The sequence below is a fragment of the Hyla sarda genome, chromosome 1 (assembly GCF_029499605.1).
Source record: "Hyla sarda isolate aHylSar1 chromosome 1, aHylSar1.hap1, whole genome shotgun sequence".
Lineage (NCBI taxonomy): Eukaryota > Metazoa > Chordata > Amphibia > Anura > Hylidae > Hyla > Hyla sarda.
Genome location: NC_079189.1, coordinates 582249734 through 582258831, shown reverse-complemented (window position 1 = coordinate 582258831; position 9098 = coordinate 582249734).

Genomic DNA, 9098 nt, shown 5'->3' with positions numbered 1-9098 from the left:
CCGCACATCTACTACTACTACTGCTACTATACCAGTCCTACACAGCCGCACATCTACTACTACTACTGCTACTATACCAGTCCTACACAGCCCCACATCTACTACTACTACTACTGCTACTATACCAGCCCTACACAGCCACACATCTACTACTGCTACTATACCAGTCCTACACAGCCGCACATCTACTACTACTACTGCTACTATACCAGCCCTTTACAGCCGCACATCTACTACTACTACTGCTCCTATACCAGCCCTACACAGCCGCACATCTACTACTACTACTGCTGCTATACCAACCCTACACAGCCGCACATCTACTACTACTACTGCTACTATACCAACCCTACACAGCCGCACATCTTCTACTACTACTGCTACTATACCAACCCTACACAGCCGCACATCTACTACTACTACTGCTACTATACCAACCCTACACAGCCGCACATCTACTAATACTACTGCTACTATACCAGCCCTACACAGCCGCACATCTACTACTACTGCTACTATACCAGCCCTACAGAGCCGCACATCTACTACTACTACTGCTACTATACCAACCCTACACAGCCGCACATCTTCTACTACTACTGCTACTATACCAACCCTACACAGCCGCACATCTACTACTACTACTGCTACTATACCAACCCTACACAGCCGCACATCTACTAATACTACTGCTACTATACCAGCCCTACACAGCCGCACATCTACTACTACTGCTACTATACCAACCCTACACAGCCGCACATCTACAACTACTACTGCTACTATACCAGCCCTATACAGCCGCACATCTACTACTACTACTGCTACTATACCAACCCTACACAGCCGCACATCTACTACTACTACTGCTACTATACCAACCCTACACAGCCGCACATCTACTACTACTACTGCTACTATACCAACCCTAAACAGCCGCACATCTACTATTACTACTGCTACTATACCAGCCCTACACAGCCGCACATCTACTACTACTACTGCTACTATACCAGCCCTACACAGCCGCACATCTACTACTACTACTGCTACTATACCAGCCCTACACAGCCGCACATCTACTACTACTACTGCTACTAAACCAACCCTACACAGCCGCACATGTACTACTACTACTGCTACTATACCAGCCCTACACAGCCGCACATCTACTACTACTACTGCTACTATACCAACCCTACACAGCCGCACATTTTCTACTACTACTGCTACTATACCAGCCCTACACAGCCGCACATCTACTACTACTACTGCTACTATACCAGCCCTACACAGCCGCACATCTACTACTACTACTGCTACTATACCAGCCCTACACAGCCGCACATCTACTACTACTACTGCTACTATACCAGCCCTACACAGCCGCACATCTACTACTACTACTGCTACTATACCAACCCTACACAGCCGCACATTTTCTACTACTACTGCTACTATACCAGCCCTACACAGCCACATCTAATACTACTACTGCTACTATACCAGCCCCACACAGCCGCACATCTACTACTACTACTGCTACTATACCAGCCCTACACAGCCGCACATCTACTACTACTACTGCTACTATACCAGCCCTACACAGCCGCACATCTACTACTACTACTGCTACTATACCAGCCCTACACAGCCGCACATCTACTACTACTACTGCTACTATACCAGCCCTACACAGCCGCACATCTACTACTATTACTGCTACTATACCAGCCCTACACAGCCGCACAACTACTACTACTACTGCTACTATACCAGCCCTACACAGCCGCACATCTGCTACTACTACTGCTACTATACCAGCCCTACACAGCCGCTTATCTACTACTACTACTGCTACTATACCAGCCCTACACAGCCGAACATCTACTACTACTACTGCTACTATACCAACCCTACACAGCCGCACATCTACTACTACTATACCAGCCCTACACAGCCGCACATCTACTACTACTACTGCTACTATACCAGCCCTACACAGCCGCACATCTACTACTACTACTACTGCTACTATACCAGCCCTACACAGCCGCACATCTACTACTACTACTGCTACTATACCAACCCTACACAGCCGCACATCTACTACTACTACTGCTACTATACCAGCCCTACACAGCCACATCTACTACTACTACTGCTACTATACCAGCCCTACACAGCCGCACATCTACTACTACTACTGCTACTATACCAGCCCTACACAGCCGCACATCTACTACTACTACTGCTACTATACCAGCCCTACACAGCCGCACATCTACTACTACTACTGCTACTATACCAACCCTACACAGCCGCACATTTTCTACTACTACTGCTACTATACCAGCCCTACACAGCCGAACATCTACTACTACTACTGCTACTATACCACCCCTACACAGCCGCACTTCTACTACTACTACTGCTACTATACCAGCCCTACACAGCTGCACATCTACTACTACTACTACTGCTACTATACCAGCCGTACACAGCCGCACATCTACTACTACTACTGCTACTATACCAGCCCTACACAGCCGCACATCTACTACTACTACTGCTACTATACCAACCCTACACAGCCGCACATCTATTACTACTACTGCTACTATACCAACCCTACACAGCCGCACATCTACTACTACTACTGCTACTATACCAACCCTACACAGCCGCACATCTACTACTACTACTGCTACTATACCAGTCCTACACAGCCCCACATCTACTACTACTACTGCTACTATACCAGCCCTACACAGCCGCACATCTACTACTACTACTGCTACTATACCAACCCTACACAGCCGCACATCTACTACTACTGCTACTATACCAGCCCTACACAGCCGCACATCTACTACTACTACTGCTACTATACCAGCCCTACACAGCCGCACATCTACTACTACTACTGCTACTATACCAGCCCTACACAGCCGCACATCTACTACTACTACTGCTACTATACCAACCCTACACAGCCGCACATCTATTACTACTACTGCTACTATACCAACCCTACACAGCCGCACATCTACTACTACTACTGCTACTATACCAACCCTACACAGCCGCACATCTACTACTACTACTGCTACTATACCAGTCCTACACAGCCCCACATCTACTACTACTACTGCTACTATACCAGCCCTACACAGCCGCACATCTACTACTACTACTGCTACTATACCAACCCTACACAGCCGCACATCTACTACTACTGCTACTATACCAGCCCTACACAGCCGCACATCTACTACTACTACTGCTACTATACCACCCCTACACAGCCGCACTTCTACTACTACTACTGCTACTATACCAGCCCTACACAGCTGCACATCTACTACTACTACTACTGCTACTATACCAGCCCTACACAGCCGCACATCTACTACTACTACTGCTACTGTTACGCCTAGCGCTCCGGGTCCCCGCTCCTCCCCGGAGCGCTCACGGCGTCTTTCTCCCTGCAGCTCCCCGGTCTGCGCTGACCGGGAGCGCTGCTCTGCCATGCCCGTTGGGGATGCGATTCGCACAGCGGGACGCGCCCGCTCGCGAGTCGCATCCCAGGTCACTTACCCGTTCCCGTCTCCTGCGGTCATGTGCTGGCGCGCGCGGCTCCGCTCTCTAGGGCGCGCGCGCGCCAGCTCCCTGAGACTTAAAGGGCCAGTGCACCAATGATTGGTGCCTGGCCCAATTAGCTTAATTGCTTCCCACCTGTTCCCTGGCTATATCTAGTCTCCTCCCTTGCACTCCCTTGCCGGATCTTGTTGCCTTGAGCCTAGTGAAAGCGTTTTTGTGTGTTTATACCCTGTGTACCAGACCTTCTGTTATCTCCCCTGACTACGAACCTTGCCGCCTGCCCCCGACCTTCTGCTACGTCCGACCTTGCTTCTGCCTACTCCCTTGTACCGCGCCTATCTTCAGCAGCCAGAGAGGTGAGCCGTTGCTAGTGGATACGACCTGGTCACTACCGTCGCAGCAAGACCATCCCGCTTTGCGGCGGGCTCTGGTGAAAACCAGTAGTGGCTTAGAACCGGTCCACTAGCACGGTCCACGCCAATCCCTCTCTGGCACAGAGGATCCACTACCTGCCTGCCGGCATCGTGACAGTAGATCCGGCCATGGATCCCGCTGAAGTTCCTCTGCCAGTGGTCGCTGACCTCCCTACGCTGGTCGCCCAGCAAGCTCGTCAGATCGCCCAGCAGTCGCAACAGATTGCGCAACAAGATCACCAGCTGTCGTACTTGACCACCATGACACAGCAACTCCAGTCACAACTACAGCAAGTACAGTCGCAGCTACAGCAGCAACAATCATCTCCTCCGCCAGCTCCAGCACCCCTTCCGCGGCGAGTGGCCGCTCCTAGCCTCCGCCTGTCCTTGCCGGACAAATTTAATGGGGACTCTAAGTTTTGCCGTGGCTTTCTTTCGCAATGTTCCTTGCACTTAGAGATGATGTCGGATCAGTTTCCTACTGAAAGGTCTAAGGTGGCTTTCGTAGTCAGCCTTCTGTCTGGAAAAGCCCTCTCATGGGCCACACCGCTCTGGGACCGCGATGACCCCGTCACTGCCTCTGTACACTCCTTCTTCTCGGAAATTCGAAGTGTCTTTGAGGAACCTGCCCGAGCCTCTTCTGCTGAGACTGCCCTGCTGAACCTGGTCCAGGGTAATTCCTCCGTTGGCGAGTACGCCATTCAATTCCGTACTCTTGCTTCTGAACTATCCTGGAATAATGAGGCTCTCTGCGCGACCTTTAAAAAAGGCCTATCCAGCAACATTAAAGATGTTCTGGCCGCACGAGAGACTCCTGCTAGCCTGCATGAACTCATTCATCTTGCCACTCGCATTGACATGCGTTTTTCTGAGAGGCATCAAGAGCTCCGCCAGGAAAAGGACTTAGATCTCTGGACACCTCTCCCACAGTCTCCACTGCAATCTGCGCCTAGGCCTCCCGCCGAGGAGGCCATGCAAGTGGATCGGTCTCGCCTGACCCTGGAAGAGAGGAACCGCCGTAAGGAAGAGAATCTTTGTCTGTACTGTGCCAGTACTGAACATTTTTTGGTGGATTGCCCAATCCGTCCTCCACGTCTGGGAAACGCACGCTCGCACTCAGCTCTCGTGGGTGTGGCGTCTCTTGATGCCAAGTCAGCTTCTCCACGTCTCACGGTACCTGTTCGGATTTCCACTTCAGCCAGCTCTCCCCTCTCAGCCGTGGCCTGCCTGGACTCTGGAGCTTCTGGGAATTTTATTCGGGAGTCCTTGGTGAATAAATTCCGCATTCCGGTGACCCGTCTTGCCAAGCCACTCCACATTTCCGCGGTCAACGGAGCCAGGTTGGATTGCACCGTGCGTTACCGCACGGAGCCCCTCCTAATGTGCATCGGACCTCATCACGAGGAGATTATATTTTTTGTCCTTCCTAATTGCTCTTCTGAAGTTCTCCTTGGACTACCCTGGCTTCAACACCATTCCCCAACCCTGGATTGGTCCACTGGGGAGATCAAGAGTTGGGGTCCCTCTTGTTCCAAGGACTGCCTTCTACCGGTTCCCAGTACTCCCTGCCGTGACCCTGTGGTTCCTCCTGTATCCGGTCCCCCTAAGGTCATTAAGGACTCTGCCTGCCACAGGAAATGCCCCTCCCCCCCTCCCAGTTCCATCAGGCAAGCTTCTGTGTCCCCTCATGGCCCTCGTCCTGGTGTCACAATGCCCCGTGCCAGGTCTCGCCCTCTGCCCTCTCTCCCCATTCCTACTCCTGCGGTTCTGCCTGCCGTTGAGGAATCCCTCCATCCTTTCCCGGTGTCCTCATCCCAGGGGAGGCAGTTACCCGATAAAGAGAAGGGGAGACCTAAGGGGGGGGGGTACTGTTACGCCTAGCGCTCCGGGTCCCCGCTCCTCCCCGGAGCGCTCACGGCGTCTTTCTCCCTGCAGCTCCCCGGTCTGCGCTGACCGGGAGCGCTGCTCTGCCATGCCCGTTGGGGATGCGATTCGCACAGCGGGACGCGCCCGCTCGCGAGTCGCATCCCAGGTCACTTACCCGTTCCCGTCTCCTGCGGTCATGTGCTGGCGCGCGCGGCTCCGCTCTCTAGGGCGCGCGCGCGCCAGCTCCCTGAGACTTAAAGGGCCAGTGCACCAATGATTGGTGCCTGGCCCAATTAGCTTAATTGCTTCCCACCTGTTCCCTGGCTATATCTAGTCTCCTCCCTTGCACTCCCTTGCCGGATCTTGTTGCCTTGAGCCTAGTGAAAGCGTTTTTGTGTGTTTATACCCTGTGTACCAGACCTTCTGTTATCTCCCCTGACTACGAACCTTGCCGCCTGCCCCCGACCTTCTGCTACGTCCGACCTTGCTTCTGCCTACTCCCTTGTACCGCGCCTATCTTCAGCAGCCAGAGAGGTGAGCCGTTGCTAGTGGATACGACCTGGTCACTACCGCCGCAGCAAGACCATCCCGCTTTGCGGCGGGCTCTGGTGAAAACCAGTAGTGGCTTAGAACCGGTCCACTAGCACGGTCCACGCCAATCCCTCTCTGGCACAGAGGATCCACTACCTGCCTGCCGGCATCGTGACAGCTACTATACCAGCCCTACACAGCCGCACATCTACTACTACTACTGCTACTATACCAACCCTACACAGCCGCACATCTATTACTACTACTGCTACTATACCAACCCTACACAGCCGCACATCTACTACTACTACTGCTACTATACCAACCCTACACAGCCGCACATCTACTACTACTACTGCTACTATACCAGTCCTACACAGCCCCACATCTACTACTACTACTGCTACTATACCAGCCCTACACAGCCGAACATCTACTACTACTACTGCTACTATACCAACCCTACACAGCCGCACATCTACTACTACAACTGCTACTATACCAGCCCTACACAGCCGCACATCTACTACTACTACTACTGCTACTATACCAGCCCTACACAGCCGCACATCTACTACTACTACTACTGCTACTATACCAACCCTACACAGCCGCACATCTACTACTACAACTGCTACTATACCAGCCCTACACAGCCGCACATCTACTACTACTACTGCTACTATACCAGCCCTACACAGCCGCACATCTACTACTACTACTGCTACTATACCAGCCCTACACAGCCGCACAACTCCTACTACTACTGCTACTGTACCAGCCCTACAAAGCCGCACATCTACTAATACTACTGCTACTATACCAACCTTACACAGCCGCACATCTTTTACTACTACTGCTACTATACCAACCCTACACAGCTGCACATCTACTACTACTACTACTACTATACCAACCCTACACAGCCGCACATCTACTACTACTACTGCTACTATTCCAGCCCTACACAGCCGCACATCTACTACTACTACTGTTACTATACCAGCCCTACACAGCCGCACATCTACTACTACTACTACTACTATACCAACCCTACACAGCCGAACATCTACTACTACTACTGCTACTGTACCAGCCCTACAAAGCCGCACATCTACTACTACTACTGCTACTATACCAGCCCTACACAGCCGCACATCTACTACTACTACTGCTACTATACCAACCCTACACAGCCGCACATCTACTACTACTACTGCTACTATACCAACCCTACACAGCCGCACATCTACTACTACTACTGCTACTATACCAGCCCTACACAGCCGCACATCTACTACTACTACTGCTACTATACCAACCCTACACAGCCGCACATCTACTACTACTACTGCTACTATACCAGCCCTACACAGCCGCACATCTACTACTACTACTGCTACTATACCAACCCTACACAGCCGCACATCTACTACTACTACTGCTACTATACCAACCCTACACAGCCGCACATCTACTACTACTACTGCTACTATACCAACCCTACACAGCCGCACATCTACTACTACTACTGCTACTATACCAACCCTACACAGCCGCACATCTACTACTACTACTGCTACTATACCAGCCCTACACAGCCGCACATCTACTACTACTACTGCTACTATACCAACCCTACACAGCCGCACATCTACTACTACTACTGCTACTATACCAACCCTACACAGCCGCACATCTACTACTACTACTGCTACTATACCAGCCCTACACAGCCGCACATCTACTACTACTACTGCTACTATACCAACCCTACACAGCTGCACAACTCCTGCCTTGCCTGTTATGTTCTTTACTGTACTGCTGCTTCTACAACTACTACTACTATTTCTACTAGCCCTACACAGCCGCGCCATTTCCTGTCTGGTCCAACATGTTCCATACTGTACTGCTACTACTGCTACTACTCAGGGTCGGTTCTGCCTATAGGCTCTCTTGATGGGGGCGCTGCTCTGCACGCTGCAAGAAAATTAGTAGCCAGCTAGCATCTGAAGCCCCCACCCACCCGAAGCACCCGCCCAGCCAGCACCCCCATGTAACCCCAGTAGTAAGGTAATTACATAATGAGGAGATTTGTTACAGTGTGTCTCCCCAGTAGTAAAGAGATAATATAAGGAGGAGGTTTGTTATAATGTGTCACCCCAGTAGTAAGGAGATTACATGAGGAGGAGGTTTGTTAAAGTGTGTCACCCCAGAAGTAAGGTGATTACATGAGGAGGAGGTTTGTTACAGTGTGTCACCCCAGTAGTAAGGTGATTATATGAGGAGGAAGTTTGTTACAGTGTGTCACCCCAGTAGAAAGGTGATTACATGAGGAGGAGGTTTGTTACAGTGTGTCACCCCAGTAGTAAGGTGATTACATGAAGAGGAGGTTTGTTACAGTGTGTCACACCCATAGTAAGGTAATTATAGGAGGAGGAGGTTTGTTACAGTGTGTCACCCCAGTAGTAAGGTGATTACATGAGGAGGAGATTTGTTACAATGTGTCACCCCAGTAGTAAGGTGATTATAAGAGGATTACATTACAATGTGCAGGGTCAAGGGGCGGCAAAATTTGCTTTTGCCTAAGGTGGCAAAAATCTTTTCACCAGCCCTACTACTACTACTACTATCCCTACACAGCTGCACATCTCCTGCTTTCTCCATCATGTTCCATACTGTACT